The 17674-nt window shown below is 38.2% G+C and overlaps 1 protein-coding gene and 1 pseudogene across 1 annotated transcript in view; both read left to right on the top strand.

Moving 5' to 3' along the window:
- Positions 1-17674, top strand: part of LOC140931125 (uncharacterized) — a 135803-nt pseudogene that overhangs the window by 30764 nt on the left and 87365 nt on the right.
- LOC140931127 (uncharacterized) overlaps positions 9922-17674 on the top strand; it is a 123457-nt gene continuing 115704 nt past the window's right edge. Inside the window, exon 1 of the mRNA XM_073380874.1 lies at positions 9922-10004. The gene's annotated coding sequence lies outside the window, so the exon portion shown is untranslated. The remainder of the gene's footprint in view (positions 10005-17674) is intronic.

Raw genomic sequence — 17674 nt, forward strand, 5'->3', positions numbered from 1 at the left:
ACATTCTCCAAACACTGCCACACAAATAAGAAAATGACCAGCGAATTTGCCTGCCGCGAAATAGAATGCCCTGAAATGACGTCATAATCATTCCCAGTCTTCTGTTTTCGCTAGCGCGGTTCTGTAGTTCACCGGAAGTAAAATTTCACGTTTTTGGCAGGTTAAAACACGGGGAAGAAAAATCGCTATCGAAAAAATGTTTTTGCTTTCCTTATCAAAACACTGTATAGATTCTATCAAGCAAATAAAAAATTTCTGTCATATACACTTTAAGTTATGCGGTCTTAAAGCGTGTTGCGTGACTTTAATCGGTTGCAGAATTTCTCCTAACTTTCCCGCATTAAAACGTTGCAATGAAAAGTCTGAAGCTTAGCTTTTAAAATCTTGATAGCCAAAATAAAACGGGTGCCCCAAAAGGCAAGCATTTGGGAATTCAAAGTGGATATTTTTGTCTCCAGCGAAATCCGGCGGATGAACAGTAATTTGCATATAAGCGTAAGTGAAGCGAAATAGATACAAATTGCCGTGGTTGTAAACACAACGTTTCCTCGAAGTTTTCCGGTGTATGACATTTGCAGACTGCAGACTGCAGACTGCATGAGGCAGCATGACTGTAAATTGAATGAAACCAAAAATATGGTAATAAAGGTGGCGTCATCATCAACATTACCTTGTTCCGAAAAGTAAGGCCTAGAAGCGAAGTTTATATTTTTCACGCAAATTACACCGACCTCATTCTTAAAGGAGCTGTTGGCTGTTCTTTTCGTATTGAATTAGAGTAGAATAATGTCTGCCGATGTCACAAACTTGCTCATGAATCCATAGCAACAGTCTAGCAATTTAGCCTGCACCACAGACGAAACTAAACTATAAGTCTGTCTGTGAAACAGCGCCGGAATCCCTATTCTACGGGGGCCCCACCTGTGTACTAGGACTTAAGTATGAGCAATGATTTGCGTATTTAGAAATTCAAAATGCACTTCTGGGAATTCGTCGAGTCCAGATAGGATCTGTTTGTTTTCGATTATTTGGCATACCCCTAAATACTGCTAAGATGAAATACGTCATTTAAAAGGTGTTAAATGTCGTTGATCTATCCTACGAAGCGGCTCGCAATCTAAAACCTTTTTTTTTTACAGAAGACTACTATTTAGACAGGCATTAGTGGGCATTGCTACTTGTCATTATCAATTCACTATAATCAAAGAAGAATGAAGAATCAATACAATTAGTGATATGCCGGGTGAGATGATAAAGGGTCGGTGAAGAATAGCCAACAGCATTTTGGGAATGAGGCCAATGTAACTTTGCACAAAAATATCTGCAGTCTGCAGTCTGCAGCCTGCGGTCTGCAGTCTGCAGTCTGCAGTCTGCAGTCTGCAGTCTGCAGTCTGCAGTCTGCGGTCTGCAGTCTGCAGTCTGCGGTCTGCAGTCTGCAGTCTGCGGTCTGCAGTCTGCAAATGTCATACACCGGAAGTTTTCTTCCTTTTGAAAGCGTAAATTCGCATGAAAGAGCTCAGCTTGCACAAAATAATATAAAATGGAACGAAGCAAATCGAAAAGTGGTAAAAAAAAGTCAGGATATTTCAGTTCGATGGAAAGTAAGTGATTGGGTAGGTGATTTGCATACTGATAAAAATAACGTCTAGCGCAGTTCAAAACCATTCGGCTTCCTGAATTGTTTTTCTGGAATTCTACACATTCTGCTGGCCTAAATTGTTAAGATATCTTATGAAGTCAAAATATTTATCAAGTTGAGCGTTTGCATTTCCTTATAAAACAGAGAGCAGCGCGAAAGCTTCGATCTATTGATTTTCTTAAGTTAAATTACCTTTGTATCGTGGAAACAATAGGGAATTTAAGATTTAAGACTACGGTTAACGGTTACGGTTGGACGAGTACGCGGGATCTGGGTTGAGCTTTTTTGCGCATGCGTAAAAGTTATGGGATGGCGTTTTGCTTTAAAGAAAAAATCCGCATGGGCTCAACGCATGGGCACCCCGTGCGTTTGTACCGTTGTACTTATGTCCTATCTTGTGAACATGTCCTCTGACGTAATGTGATATGCAAGCCAATCAGGTCATGCGATCTATTGTGGTAGTCGCGGCATAGGACTGGGAAAGAACCTCCGTTGCAGTTTGGTCTTCGAGCAAAATTTGCAATTTTAGCGGGTCGGGGACGCTAGTAAAATTTGCCTTGCAAGGTTAAGTAAACATGGCGGCCGAATCAACAACACAATTTCGGATTTTAAGGCTGCGAAGGAGAGTATATTTAATGTTGTTTTGGCCTTTTACGTTAAGAACTCGAAAAAACAATACCGGCTGTGGGTCGTTAAAGGTAAATTTCACGTTTTTACATGTTATAAAAATATGAAGAGCGGATTGTGCAGTTTATACTCCGTCTCTCATTTTCGTACCGATCAACTTAACTTTAGCCCATACCCGTTAAGATGGCTAAGACTTGTCGGAGAGGACAAGTCAAATCGCAAAATATTTTCACCATCTAAATCCATAAACAGATCATAATCAACTCTGCATGTTATGAATATTGTCAACTCGAATAAAAAGCGAACGCTTACGAAAATATGACACTCATTGCTTAGTTCATTATGCAATCAAGCGTTCAAAGACAGATCTTTTAAGCTTAAAATGCGTAAGTTCGCTGATTGTGTTGTATTCTTGATTGGCGCAGGAAACAGTTAGTGTTTCCGTTTTTAATATGAAGGCTGAACGGTTGTAAAATCACTAGTTTTTCTAGAAAGGTGAGTGACTTTCGGTGATTCATTGGTAGGACACAGATTGAGTTAACGCAAAATGTGACTTCTTTCCACTGTCCACAATTTGCGATAACTCAAATCCTGGGCTGAAAAGCAAAGCCTATAAATAGTCTACGATCTGGGAACCACATTTCGCGCTGTCGCAAAATACTGACTACTCAGGGGAACCCAACTATAAATTTCTGTAAAATAGCTGTTCGGAGAAGCAAATATTGCCTAGAATTTTCTATCACTTGAGGAAGGCTAAAAATTTTTAGGTGATCGTTTCATTTACGTACAATTTTCGACGCTTATCTAATTAATTCCCTACGATTTTCTGAAGTTTAATTTCCCCATTTTACTGCCCAGGTTAGGCTTATTTTTCTTACAAAATAGGACACCAAAAATTTTCGGATTCGAAAATGTGATGGAGAGAGGAACCAGAAAAATTCTCACTTTCGTTATACGTTAATTTGCATATAAAATTTCAGGAAAATACCGTAAAATTCCGAAAATAAGCCCCTCCAAATATAAGGCCCCCATATTCGTAACGCAAAAAATCCTCCGTAAAATCGCCCCTCCGGATATAAGCCGGAAAATTGGAAATCGGAAATCGGAAATTGGAAATCGCTCTCAAATACAAAATAAAACAAAGCAAAAATGTATAATTTTCTTCTCTGCCAAAGAACCATCACATGCCCCAAATGATTGCAGTCAGAAAGTGTCACAGTTTATTTCTGTTTGCGTAGTTCACTCCTCACTCTTGGCTTGGATTTCTTCGGTCCATATAGACAAAGTATACTTGGACTACTTGCATGCATGGCTGTGTTTTAGAAAGGTCTAAGTCCTCAAGACGAGTTTCAGTTAACACTTTCTGCAAATTATTGACAGAAATTTCCGTCTAACTATAAGCTAGCCCCCTAGATTTTGAGACGCAAATTTCCCTCCAAGTATAAGCCTAGCCGATTTTAAAACGCAAATTTCCCTCCGAATATAAGCCCCTCAAAAAATAAGCTCCTCAGAAAGGGCCTTTGAAAAATATAAGCCCCGCGGATTATTTTTTGGAATTTTACGGTAGTATAGTACTGAAGCCCTTGAAGATCTATTTGTACTCTGGGTAGCCTAAAAAGAGCGGTTTTCAATGTATTTGGGAGGACACCGTCGTTGGGTTCCCCTGTTTATTGGAAGGATACGGAACGACTTATCTCAAAATGTGACTCTTTACGTTCGACATGGTTTGCGATATTTTTTTGGCGCAAACCTTGGTCTTAAAACATAGAACACAGATTGAGTTAACGCAAAATACGTCACAATTGTCAGACCACATTAAGCGTTAGCGCAAACCTTGGTCCCAGTAAAGTGCACCTTTTTTTGCCAGGAATGACTTTCTGACGCCGATCGGGTCAATTGAGTGGACGTGATTTGTGAGCTGGGAACAGAAGAGTTAAACGCCCCGTATTTTGCAATAACGCAAAGTGTGGGATCGAAACAACACCATAGTTTGAAATGTCGCAAAATAAGACTTTGCAACAAGGCCCATCTTTTGAAACGCATATGTTATTTCAAATGATGTCTTTGTCTTTTAGAAAAGGGCAGTTTTTATTGGTCCGTGCAGTTGGTCGAAACGGAAAGGGTTATACCATGGGAGGAGTACGTTCATTGGTTGTAGCTGAGGTTAATCGGTAAATCTCACTGTTTTAATTCACAGACGGTTTAATTTGCACTGTGATGGCATTGATGCTCTAAAGAAAATAGGTGGGTGAATGTCCTGTCAACCATAACTTGGAAGTCTCTACGTTTTTGGGCTAGTATCTTTCTCTGAATCCTGACTGTCAAACTGACATAATTTCTGCTGGGTTAATTCCGATGGCCTTTCAGAACCCCTACCCCATTATTATACTATCTATTCTGAGGACCCTATAGAAGTCATCTTATCCACTTTTTGACAAATATAATTTACGCGATCACAATATATGTAGTCACTTTCTTTCTATGCATCTACCTTATAAAGTCAACTTTTCAAACGCGAATCTTCTGTTGAATTCCTACTCAAAAATATGCGACTTCATTATAATGTTCAACCTCATTATAGCTAATCTAGACGTGAAAATGCGACCTCATCCAGGAGCACATCCCCATTAGCAAGAAAAGAAAACTAGAAAATACTATATATAAGTTATGTTTCAATTCGCGGGAAACATAATAAAAAATGATGCTTAAAAACTGATCTTTTCCCTCATCGAGTTTTTCTTTTGAGCGTAGAGGGTGGCTGTACACAGGTTACTGCCAAAAACAGCCAAACACATTGTTTTGTTGATTACTTCTGATGCACCCATGACTACAGGAATTACTTGCGTTTCTATAGCCACGTTTGTTCAAGCGTATTTTTAGTACGGTTTTCTTAATTAGTTAATTCCATCTCGATGAATTGATGGAAGTATTTCAGTCAGAGGACCTTTCTTCGTCAACGACAATAAAAATGCATTATTTTTTCTTGATAACAATGTCACGTCGATTGTCAGATATTTCTCTGTCATTTCAGCACCATTAGATCAGGGACCACACGATCTTCAATCTCAACTGGTACCCAAATTTTCACATGCTTTCTTTTTGTCAACTCATTTATGAGTTTTTGCTAAACATTTGATTAACCTTTGTCAAATTCACCATTTTTGGCAAAAATTTGCCCTTTTCGACAAATCAGTAATTGTCAAGGTGGCCCTTTTTGTCATCTCATTTGAATTTTGTTCAAACCTTTCATGTTATATTCTTCCCAAATTTGCCATTTTCGCCAAAAGTTGCCATCCTTGTAAAAGTCTCTAATTACCAACAGGCCATTTTTCGCCTTCTCATTTGGCAAGCCATTCATTATTTCTTAACAAATTCGCTATTTTCGCCAAATTTGTCATTTTTGTAAAAATCGGCAACAGTCAACATGCATCGTTTGTCATTTCATTTAATTTTTGGCAAACCTTATATGTCTTGATGCCAAATTTGCCATTTCTGTTATAATCGCCATTTGTCAAGATGCCCCTTTTTGTTATCTCTTTTGTCAAACCTTTGATAACTTCTTGCCATATTTGTCATTTTCCTAAAAATCGCCAGCTGTCAACATGCCACGTTTTGTCATCTGATTTGAATATCTGGCCAAACTCTTGATGAATTCTTAGCATACTCAACATTTTTTTTCCTAAGTTTGCCATTTTCTTATTAATAACGCTTTTTGTACAAGATGCCCGTTTTTGCCGTCTCATTTAAATTTTGCCAAACCTTTGATGGATTTGTCCAGAAATTCGTTGATTTCGCAAAAAATGGCATTTTCGTAAAGACCCACAATTAACGACATCCTTCTTTTGTCCTCTTGTTCAAAAGTTTTGCCAAACCTTTGATAAGTTCTTGCCAAATTCGCCATTTCAGCCAAAGTTGCTATTCTTGCTAATTATCAACAGGCAATTTTCCCAGTCCTTTGATGAATCCTTGCCAAATTCGCGAATTTTGCAAAATTTGTCATTTTCGTTAAACTCAACTATCGACATGTTTGTTTCGTCATCTTGTTTTAATTTTTACCAAACCCTTTATAAATTCTTGCCAAATTTGTCATTTTCGTAAAACTCACAATTATCGACATGCTTCGTTTGTCATCTCATTTGAATTTTGGCAAACCTTGAATGAATTGTTGCTCAATTTGCCATTTTTGTTATAATCGCCATTTGTCAAGATGCCCCTTTTTCTTATCTCTTCGTAAATTTTTTTCAAACCTTTGATAACTTCCTGCTAAATTCGCCATCTTTGCAAAATTTGTCATTGTCCTAAAAATCGCCAGCTATCAACATGCCCCTTTTTGTCATCTCATTTGAATATTTGGCCAAATCCTTGATGATTGTTTTAGCACACTCGCCATATTTGTCGAAATTAGCCTTTTGTCAATATTCCCCTCTTTGTCACCTCATTTGAGATCTTGCCAGACCGTTGATGGATTCTTGCCCAATTCCAATTTTCTCAAATTTGCCATTTTTGTGTAAATCGCCAACTGTCAATATGCCTGTTTTGTTGCCTCATTGTCTCAATCCTTGCCAAATTCGCCGGTTTCGCAAAATATGTCATTTTCGTAAAACCCACAATTATCGACATGCCTCTTTTGTCATCTTGGTTTAATTTTTGCCAAACCTTAAATAAATTTTTGCCAAATTTGTCATTTTCGTAAAATCGCCATTTGTCAAGATGTCCTTTTTTGTCGTCTTATTTGAATATTTGGCCAAACCCTTGATGAATGTTTGACACACTCGCCATTTTTGCCGAAATTTGCCTTTTTCGCCTAAATTTGCCATTTTCTTATTGTAATAGCCATTTGTCAAGATTTCCTCTTTGTCACCTCAATTGAGGTTTTGCCAAACCTTTGATGGATTCTTGCCCAATTCCCCGTTTTCTCAAATTTGCCATTTTCGCGAAAATCGCCAACTGTCAATATGCCTCTTTTGTTGTCTCATTTAAATTTTTTGCCAGACCTTTAATGAATCCTGTGCCAAATTCGCCAATTTTGCAAAATATGTCATTTTCGTAAATCCCACAATTATCGTCATGCCTCTTTTGTCATCCTGCTTATTTTTTTTGCCAAACTTTTATAGATTTTTAGCCAAATTTGTAATTTTTATAAAATTGTCATTTGTCAAGAAGCCCATTTTTATCATCTCATTTGTAATTGGCCAAACCCTTGAACTCTCCATTTTTGCCCATTTTTTTTCCTTTTTCGCCTAAATTTGCCATTTTCTTTTTATAATCGTCATTTGTCAAGATCCCCGTCTTTGTAACCTCATTTGAGTTTTTGCCAAACCTTTGATGGATTCTTGCCCAATTCCCCATTATCTCAATTTGCCAATTTCGTGAAATCGCCAACTGTCAATATTGCTGGTTTGCACTTGACGTCACGGCGGCCATGCTGGCGGTCAAAAACAAAAGCATTTCTCTCCTCTGGGAACTAAACTCTATTTTCGTGTTAATTCTTGGAGAAAAATTCTATTGTATTGACCCCCCCCCCCCCAAACATGGCAGCCTTGTCACGTGATTGCAAGCCAAGAAGGCCTCTTTTGCTGTCTCATTTAAAATTTTTGCCAGATCTTTGATGAATCCAAATTCGCCAATTTCGAAAAATTTGTCATTTTCGTAAAACCCACAACTATCGACATGCCTCTTTTGTCATCTTGTTTTGATTTTTGCCAAACCTATAAATTCTTGCCAAATAAATCGCCAGTTGTCAAGATGCCCTTTTTTGTCATCTTATTTGAATATTTGGCAAGAGACTTTTTGCCATACTTACCATTTTTGCCGAAATTTCCCTCTTTCGCCCAAAATTAGCCATTTTCTTATAATCGCCATTTGTGAAGATTTCCCTCTTTGTCACCTCATTTGAGGTTTTGCAAAACCTTTGATGGATTCTTGCAGGACTCCCCATTTTCTCCAATTTGCCATTTTCGTGAAAATCGCCAACTGCCAATAGGCCTCTTTTGTTGTCTCATTTAAATTTTTTGCCTGACCTTTGAAATCCAGGTTCTGTGTCATGGGGTTTTACTGTATGCAAAAGTTTCTGTGTGCTGCCTTAAGTGGGCCACAGCATATTCAATGTGTGAGTATGAAAACATTAACCCCACTGGTATCAACACTTCTTTGCAGGTTAACATTTTAACTGTAATATTGAAATAGCCCACACTGGGCTCTGATAGGGTAAAATTCTGATAAGCGACCTTGCCTTGAAACAGTGACAGAAGACTAAGTGACAACACACACCGTTAACGATGGGCTAAATACAGAAATGCAAAAACATGAAACTATTTGAAAGTATTTACAATTTAGTCTAGGGACATATGTACCCTCACATCCACAAAATGCCTCTTTCTACATTTGTATACATAGAAATTCAGCATGATAGTGAGTCCAGGAGTACTGTAGCTCTCATGCTAAATCTTAAAATACAAAATCCCTTGGACACCTAGAGCTGGTCCCTACTTTGCTTTACTTCCTTTATATGATTCTCTAAAGACCGACATCTCTTTAAGACAGACCCTTATTTCTGATCCCAGAGGTGTCCACCTTAGAGAGTTGACCAAATAAAAAATTGAAAGCAGGCTAAACTGCGCTCACATTTCTTGCAGAATTTCGATCCAAAAAAGTCTAACAGCTTAATCTTCCAAATCAAAAGCAAATCACATCCACATTGAATTTCGACATTATTATTCTTAGCCACTTTCAGCGAATCATGCAGTCGGCTACCTGAATGACTGCACTATAAATCCCTAAATTTGCTAATTTGAGGGCCCTCATGACACAGGAAACTCTTCAGCCTAAACTTTGAAATAGGTTATTATTTTCTAAAATCAAGTGTTTATATATCATTTTCTAAACAAAGACTTCAAAATCCCCATCAACAATGCTTCAGTTTTTTTCTTGTTACGGTTATTTTTTTACAAGCCCGGTTCGGTAAATAAGCTTAAGCAGTAACTTAACTTACAATTTGCAGTAAAATCAAAAAAGCTCACAACTTCACGATCTATAAAAACAAGACTAGAGCTAACCTAGCTTGAACTTATCTGTACCATGTCTCTAATCCTTATATAAAAAAGCCTCTGAAAGAACTGCAAATAACACCTTACCTCAGAAGCTCGAAAATACGGTGGCTGTGAGGTACCACCTCAGAGCCGCCGCACATTCTTGTTGCTACTGTTCTTCTTCGAACTCTTTGATTGTGCTTTCATCCTTGTCCCACGCTTTCTAGCTCTCCAACATATGAACATATGCGTTGACCGAGGAAAGTTTCGAACAAACTTCAAACTTCTGTAAAATTCTCCAAAAACCCATCAGGGAAAACGCTCCAAACTGTTTCATACACAAGTCTTCACAGGATGAGGACAATGCATGAAACGAACAAAACTCATACTACAGCCCTCCCCTGGTTGGGAAGTCACATGAAGAAGACACGATCACAACGCACTTTGATTGGAAGAAACAAAAACGCATTCTAGAGGACCAAACTGCAACGGAGGACACAACTGCAACGCTACATCTGCACTCCTCAACCTCGCCCCCAGGGTCCTCTCGCTTTTCGATATGGCGGCGACAGGAAAGCGAGAAGACCCTGGGGACGAGGTTGTGTTAAAATCAAAATGGCCGCCATCAGAAAGTGAGTGATGAATCTTTCAGTTCTTGGTGATCTTCCCTCGTGTGATTTGATCAAAGCGACAATATCCTGTTACTAAAGGTAAGAAAGTTTTTAATACAATATGGATATATTCAGTTGTGAAAGTCAAATGATAGCTGCTAGCTACTCGGATGAGAACACACAGATGATTCCGAGTCCTACTACTTTCGGTCTCGATATGGGGCCATCAGATCCTAATAACAACGGACCTGAACTTGGGTTCCCAGATACAAATATCTATCTCCTGTTTTTAAATTTTTTTATGTTTCCAAGCTTATTACGTTGTTTTGTATCTGAAGGCTTCAATAAGCTTTAAACTTATCTTTTCATGATTTACTATTGCAAGTAATGACCTTTGGTCACCTTTATTCAAAAATCTGTAGTCTCTGCAACAGGGTTGCCATCACCCAAGACGCCTGATAGATCGTTTCCACTGTCATGCAAAAAAAAAAAAAAATTGGAAACCGTCCAGTGAAAGAAGCCAAGAAACTAAAATGTTGTAAAAGACTAATATATAAACAAGTTGTCCCAAGTCTCAGGTCTTTGTCGCTCACAGTTTCTGAGTTATTTGCCGAAACGTTTCACGCACCTTTGAAGAGCTTTGTATGGAGACGCCACATTGGTGCACCGTTTTGGTACACCAATATGGCCGCCAGATATCAACAAAAACATTTTCTTGAAAAGCTCTTTCTTTTCACTCGAGAACTAGCATACGTGCACATAAACATATCTTGTAATACTTGAAGTGGTTATACTACTGAAAATCAAGAGGAGAGACTTTTTCTCAATGAGACAGCATTCCTATTTCGGTGCCATGCACTATGAAAACTCCGAAGTTCAAATTGCTGTATTTTCGAAATGAAACATGCTACTGGACTAGAAACTTGTACAAAGATTAATTTTTTGTTTATCTAAATAAGAATTCGTAAAACCTCTCTATTTTGACTTTACCATTTGATGACATCGCTGTGAAAACCATCTATAAAATGAAATAAAGTTAAAAGCAATGGTGGTAAAAAATTTTCTACAAGAGGTAAAATGGATAAAAGTTCCACAGCATCAATCATTAATTTACTGTAATATTAAAAATTCATCATTGACTCAAATACTCAAATAAGACTTTTTTGAATCGATCTGCAGACTTAATGTTAACAATTTTGCTTGGTAAAGCATTCCAGTCCTTGACAGTTCTACAACTAGCACAGACGTCGAGTGTTGTCTTGTATTGTCTTTGCCTTTGAATACAGCCGTCTCTCCTCGCTCTTCACGGATAGTAGGCTACTTGTATCTAAGCAATTTGGAAGAAAATAGTTGTATTCAATAAGAGTCTTGTTTACTTTGTTGTCCAATTCAATGTCCAGTTATCTGCTGTGATTTCTTAATATTAAGGGCTTTCTTATTCACGTACACAATTGTGAAAGCATTTGACCAACTAGTTGGATTATACTAAAAGTATTATTCCTCTCGCTCTCATGGCCTTTGAGTCAATAGCCCATATGGCCTTCGACCTCATGGTCTATTGACTCAGAGCCCATTCAGGCTTGAGGAATAATTGTTTATTTATTAATTTTATTTATTTATTACAATCTTTGAATTAAAATCAAAGGATGAACTGTAAAGGAGTCCTAGACCCCATATAAAAACAGGTCATCTAAAAATATATAGAAACACAATAAAATAATAGTTTGAGAAAATACAGAAATATAAAAGCTACTTAAAAATCACTGAAAAATTTCCTAACTCTAGACTTAAAAATATTTACATTATCAGAAACACGAATGTCTAATGGTAGTTGATTCCACTGGTCAGTAATTCTATGGAAAAAACTATACTTCAGGACATTAGATCTGGCATATTTCTTCTTTAAAGTTAAAGAGTCCTTAGCCCTAAGTGAGAAGCAGTCAGCTTCTGAGTGGAAATCTATTATTTTACTGTCAATGTTGCCATTAAGTACTTTATATAAGAAAGTCACATCAGCCAGTGATCTTCTCTTCTCCAGTGACAGGAGGTTTAACTTCTTCAAACGAATGTCATAAGATAAGTTTAGTCGCTCTTCTCTGTACTACTACGACTAATAATTGTTAATTATTATTTGGACCAAATGAATAAGTGATAGGTTGTATTAATAAATCAAACTGTGACACTTCATGTTGACTGATCCAACGATTTTGTCACCTCGGAGTCCTGCTTCCCTTAAGAATAAAAATCCCCAAAGATGCAAAATCATAATTCATGGTATGCATTCCATAGGACACAAAGATTGGTCAACCAATATGAAGATGTTGTTCTAGAATATCCTGTTTGCATAATTTCTGTGGTTGTTGTTAACAACGCATAATAAATTTCTTTTAGTCTTTGTTGTACTTTAAAATAGAAGGAGTATATTTTTTATTTCAGTTAACTGTAATACAGAGGTTTGGAGTCTGTCTTCAGATTAACTCCCTGGTTACATAAAGGCCAAAGCATTTTCAATTTAGGGACGGTTCATTATTTATAAGGATGGCCAGGTCAGGAAAAAAATAACAGCCTTCCTCTTTCTTTCTAAAGCCCACCCAAAAAGCACAATGTTTTTTTCGTAGCCTGTTCAGTATTTGTGGTCAAATTTTCAAACACCTGTTCAATTTGACACTGATTTGAAGTGAGTAACTTGTGAAAATCATGAAATATTTATTTACAACTGGAGCAACTAGTGTATGTTCGGATGTTTGGATAAAATACAATGACTTGGAAGAACCTTTGGAGTTTTCCAACCTCGCCAAATATAACTCCTTGTGAAGTAAAATTTTCCCTGAAAGTGTTCGACATCTTTTTAAAGGAATAAGTTTCTACAAACCTGTGTTTAAAATGTGTTGAGAATACCTTCGCGAGACGATTCGAGAGGTCATTCAATACTATGTTCCAGGTCTCTGTTGAATCAGCAGGACATGGAAAGACTGATAACTAATGCAAAAATTAACGAATTTATATATTATACTACATTGATTTATTAGATTTTGTTATAGCAACCTGCATTAAATTTTAAGAACATCAACTGTTTACAAACTCAATCAAAACCATATAATTTTTCTTCCTCTGAATCGCTTTGAAAGACAAACCATATCTTATCACTTTTATCGATGCTATAAAATTCCCGTTCGCCAGAAGCTGCGTCTTGCTCTGAGTCGGGCCCACTTGACAATTCTCCAAGGACAATATCCTCCTCACTTTCATCATCCCCTGAGGCGTCAATTTCTTTGCTGTCGTCTTCCGTTCCACCTTCCTTTGCTTTCTCATCAGTAGACTCATTTATATCTTCCCACTGACCATCCTCACCATGAAGCACACACAACAACATTCACCTTATTTTTTCAGCTTTGGTGCAGCTGCTTATGAGTTTGTAATGTTTAAGATATTTTTTGAGGTCAGACATAAGCAACTTTTGTAAATCTCCAGACTCCACAAGATGGCGCCAGGCATATTCTTTAAATGTTTTGGATGTCAATTTACGCTTTTGTTCTGTGCACCCCCTTGTTCCCTTAAAAATGGCACTTTGTTGTTTGAGATCTTCTAGATGAGCAATATACATGAATGTCTTGATCAAGTGCGTCTCTATGACAAAATTCTCTGAATAGTGCTGCATCTCTTCTTCTGTTGATAACGTGCCTGCATTAAACATTTTCTTTCTTTTTACACATGGTTGAAAATCATCTGGCACTCGAGGTTGCCCTTTTGTGTGGTAGTTGGTTTCTCATTGACCGATTTAAAATGGGTGGGATTTTCAGGATCTGGCACAGGCTTCCTTTGTTAGAACAAAACAAACAACGTTCAGGGATCATGGTAGAGCAGTCATGGTACAAGTACTCCATAAAGAGCTCACCAATTTTGTAATGGGCATTGATGAATTGTAGAATTTTTTTAATGGTCGCACTTCCAGGGACACATGATTTCCTATTCTGAGTCGCAGATTGGTATTCCTTAAGATTACTCATTATCAGCTTTGACTTTTTCAGCAGGGAGAGCAGTTGTAAAATCCTTTAACACTAGCGCATCATCTACTCTCTCCCTGTACTGCAATTTATTGGGTGTATTTCAATACCAATACAGTTTCCATGTATAGTCTCACCAAATAAGCTCCACGTTTCTACCACAGTTTTAGCATAAGTTGATAATTTTTTTAAAGCCCGATCTCTTTGTTCAAGAAAAAAACACAAAGGCCGTTGCCACAAAAAGAAAAATCTTCAAGGCCCGTTCGGTTTTTTCCCGACCTGGTCATTCCCATGAATAATGAACCATCCCTTAGAACTCATTGTGTTTTGAACTGGGACTCATGATTTCTTACAAGATGAGTCCCAGGACGTACACTGTACCATAACTATTTGTAACAAAATCACTGCTGATCTGGTATAACTTATTCGTGTGCTAGAAGTTCTGATTTGTTTTTGATCTTCAACTGCATAACCTCCAAGTTTTTGTGCTTGAGTGTTTCCAATATTAAGAAATGGTAAACGTGCAGCGTGCAACCATGAAGTTATGGATGCACGCGGGAGGTTGCTAAGCACGAAAGAAGCGTAAGAGTCGCACTAGGCAATAGCCGAGTGGGACTCTAGCTTCTTGAGTGCTTAGGAAACCTCCCAAGTGCATCCATAACTCCATGGTTGCTCAGCTACAACGTTTACCATTTCTTTTATAACATAATCAAAAGAGACAAACATTATTTTCCATTTGCCTTCGGTTGAGTCACAAATGTCCAGTGCTGGCCACAAGATCCGTACTTTCCTTTTTCATTCTTAGTTCCACACTTCTCAGAGGTGTGGAAGTGTGGAAAAGTCTGACAAACTCAGGATAATATCACACTTTTCTCACAGGCACTAACCCCTTGTCATTCTTGACTTAGTTCCACACATCTTAGAGGTCTGGAAGTGTGGAAAAGTCTGACAAAGTCAGGATAATGTCACACTTTTCCCACAGGCACTAACCCATGGTCATTCTTGACTTAATTCCACACTTCTCAGAGGTCTGGAAGTGTGGAAAAGTCCGACAAAGTAAGGATATTGTCGCACTTTTCCCCCAGTCATGAACCCTATGTCATTCTTTACTTAGTTCTACACTTCTCAGAGGTCTGGAAGTGTGGAAGAGTCCGACAAAGTAAGGATATTGTCGCACTTTTCCCCCAGTCATGAACCCTTTGTCATTCTTTACTTAGTTCCACACTTCTCAGAGGTGTGGAAGTGTGGAAAAGTCCGACAAAGTAAGGATATTGTCGCACTTTTCCCCCAGTCATGAACCCTTTGTCATTCTTTACTTAGTTCCACACTTCTCGGAGGTGTGGAAGTGTGGAAAAGTCCGACAAAGTAAGGATATTGTCGCACTTTTCCCCCAGTCATGAACCCTTTGTCATTCTTTACTTAGTTCCACACTTCTCAGAGGTCTGGAAGTGTGGAAAAGTCCGACAAAGTAAGGATATTGTCGCACTTTTCCCCCAGTCATGAACCCTTTGTCATTCTTTACTTAGTTCTACACTTCTCAGAGGTCTGGAAGTGTGGAAAAGTCCGTCAAAGTAAGAATATTGTCGCACTTTTCCCCCAGTCATGAACCCTTTGTCATTCTTTACTTAGTTCTACACTTCTCAAAGGTGTGGAAGTGTGGAAAAGTCCGTCAAAGTAAGAATATTGTCGCACTTTTCTCCCAGTCATGAACCCTTTGTCATTCTTTACTTAGTTCTACACTTCTCAAAGGTGTGGAAGTGTGGAAAAGTCCGACAAAGTAAGGATATTGTCGCACTTTTCCCCCAGTCATGAACCCTTTGTCATTCTTTACTTAGTTCCACACTTCCCAGATGTGTGGAAGTGTGGAAAAGTCCGTCAAAGTAAGGATAATGTCACACTTTTCCCACAGGCACTAACCCTTTGTCATTCTTTACTTAGTTCTACACTTCTAAGAGGTGTGGAAGTGTGGAATAGTCCGACAAAGTAAGGATAATGTCACACTTTGCCCACGGGCACTAACCCCTCGTCATTCTTTACTTACTTCCACACATCTCAGGGGTCGTGTGTGTCCGAGAGGCCGCGACTTCTGTAAACGTTTATTTGTGTGAGAAAATGCGTGATCTCGTCATAGAGTCCAATTAATTTGTTGCCATTTTCAGCCATCATAGCCCCCATTTTTTCCATTGAAGCCTCCTCTACTGCCCAGTCTGGAAGAGCATCGTTGTTCGATGTATCTTTTCCACTTGTGGTAACGCGTTTTCTCACGGTGTCCAAAATTCCCCTCAAAAATTTAAACAACGTCGACTTTCCCGCACCGGTTGGCATTACAACTACAACCCATAATATCATAGGTTCAAACCAATCCTTCCCAAAAGGATTTACTACGGCGTGAGAGGAAAAATACGAAATCAACATCAATAAGCTCGACAGGACGGCAGTTGAAACTGCGACGCAAACAACGTAGAAGAGATTTAGTACTATAACGATCTCAGTTTCATTTAATAGGTCGTCGGCCAGAACACTGAAATATATTTTAATCTTATCACTTACTAAGTTATTTAATCACGGTAATTAATCCTTTCGCGGCATATAAGTGCATTCTAGCATGAAGCGATATACAAACGTTTTGATACAGATTGAAACAGAAGTTTGCGAGCAGACCTTCTCTTGGCTGTCAAAATATGCAAAAATGACAAGGAAAATAAACAGAGGACACTTCGTCTTTTCTATAATTTTATTCAGCATTTACATAACCTTAGAGAAGAGGAAAAATTACGAAACAGTGGATATATGGCGTGATCTAACAATGATCAAATTTGAACCCGTACTGAAAAGGAAGAAAGCTTGGTTGGAGATCGGATTTCTTAACTTTAAGTTTCTTTCAACGGCTGGCATTGAAACAATGGTTATATCTGCTATTCAAAATAAAAATAGTTCTTAAGGAAAAATGTAACAAACCATACAGAAATAAAACCAAGTGCTCATAAAGCGCACTGAGCTTCTCGTGACTCAGGGAAAGTGCGACATTAAACTCAACTTGTCAGACTATTCTACCCTTCCACACCTTCGAGAAGTGTGGAACTAAGTAAAGAATGACAAGGGGTTCTTAACAGGGGGAAAAGCGCGACAATATCCTTACTTTTCCAGATTTTTCCACAGTTCCACACCTCTGGGAAGTGTGGAACTAAGTAAAGAATGACAAAGGGTTCATGACTGGGGGAAAAGTGCGACAATATCCTTGCTTTGTCGGACTTTTCCACACTTCCACACCTTTGAGAAGTGTAGAACTAAGTAAAGAATGACAAAGGGTTCATGACTAGGGGAAAGTGCGACAATATCCTTACTTTGCCAGACTACTCCACACTTTCACACCTCTGAGAAGTGTGGAACTAAGTAAGAAGTGAAGAAACTCTAGATTTCATGGCCAGGGCTGGACATGGCTCGGTTGAGTCATCGGAACGAGTTCATGTATGCTGCCATCTGCCCGCGCATAAACAAATCATGTTCTATGTTTTTCAAAAACTTGCCTTTGGGTTTTTCCTTTGCTGAATCAGCCGTTCTCTGTCTCCAGGTGAATTGCAAAACGTTTTCGTTGGTATTCTGAATGGCATCTGTCTACTTGCACTTAATATTAGGGTAAAAACTTTGAGAGAAAACTATAGCTGCAACTATAAACACCAACTAAAAAGACTCTAAAAAATTAGCTGAAACTAAATAAATGAAAAAATTATCAAGCTTATTTATGTGACAATTTTTGAAATAAAC

This window comes from Porites lutea, chromosome 3, assembly GCF_958299795.1.
Source record: "Porites lutea chromosome 3, jaPorLute2.1, whole genome shotgun sequence".
Lineage (NCBI taxonomy): Eukaryota > Metazoa > Cnidaria > Anthozoa > Scleractinia > Poritidae > Porites > Porites lutea.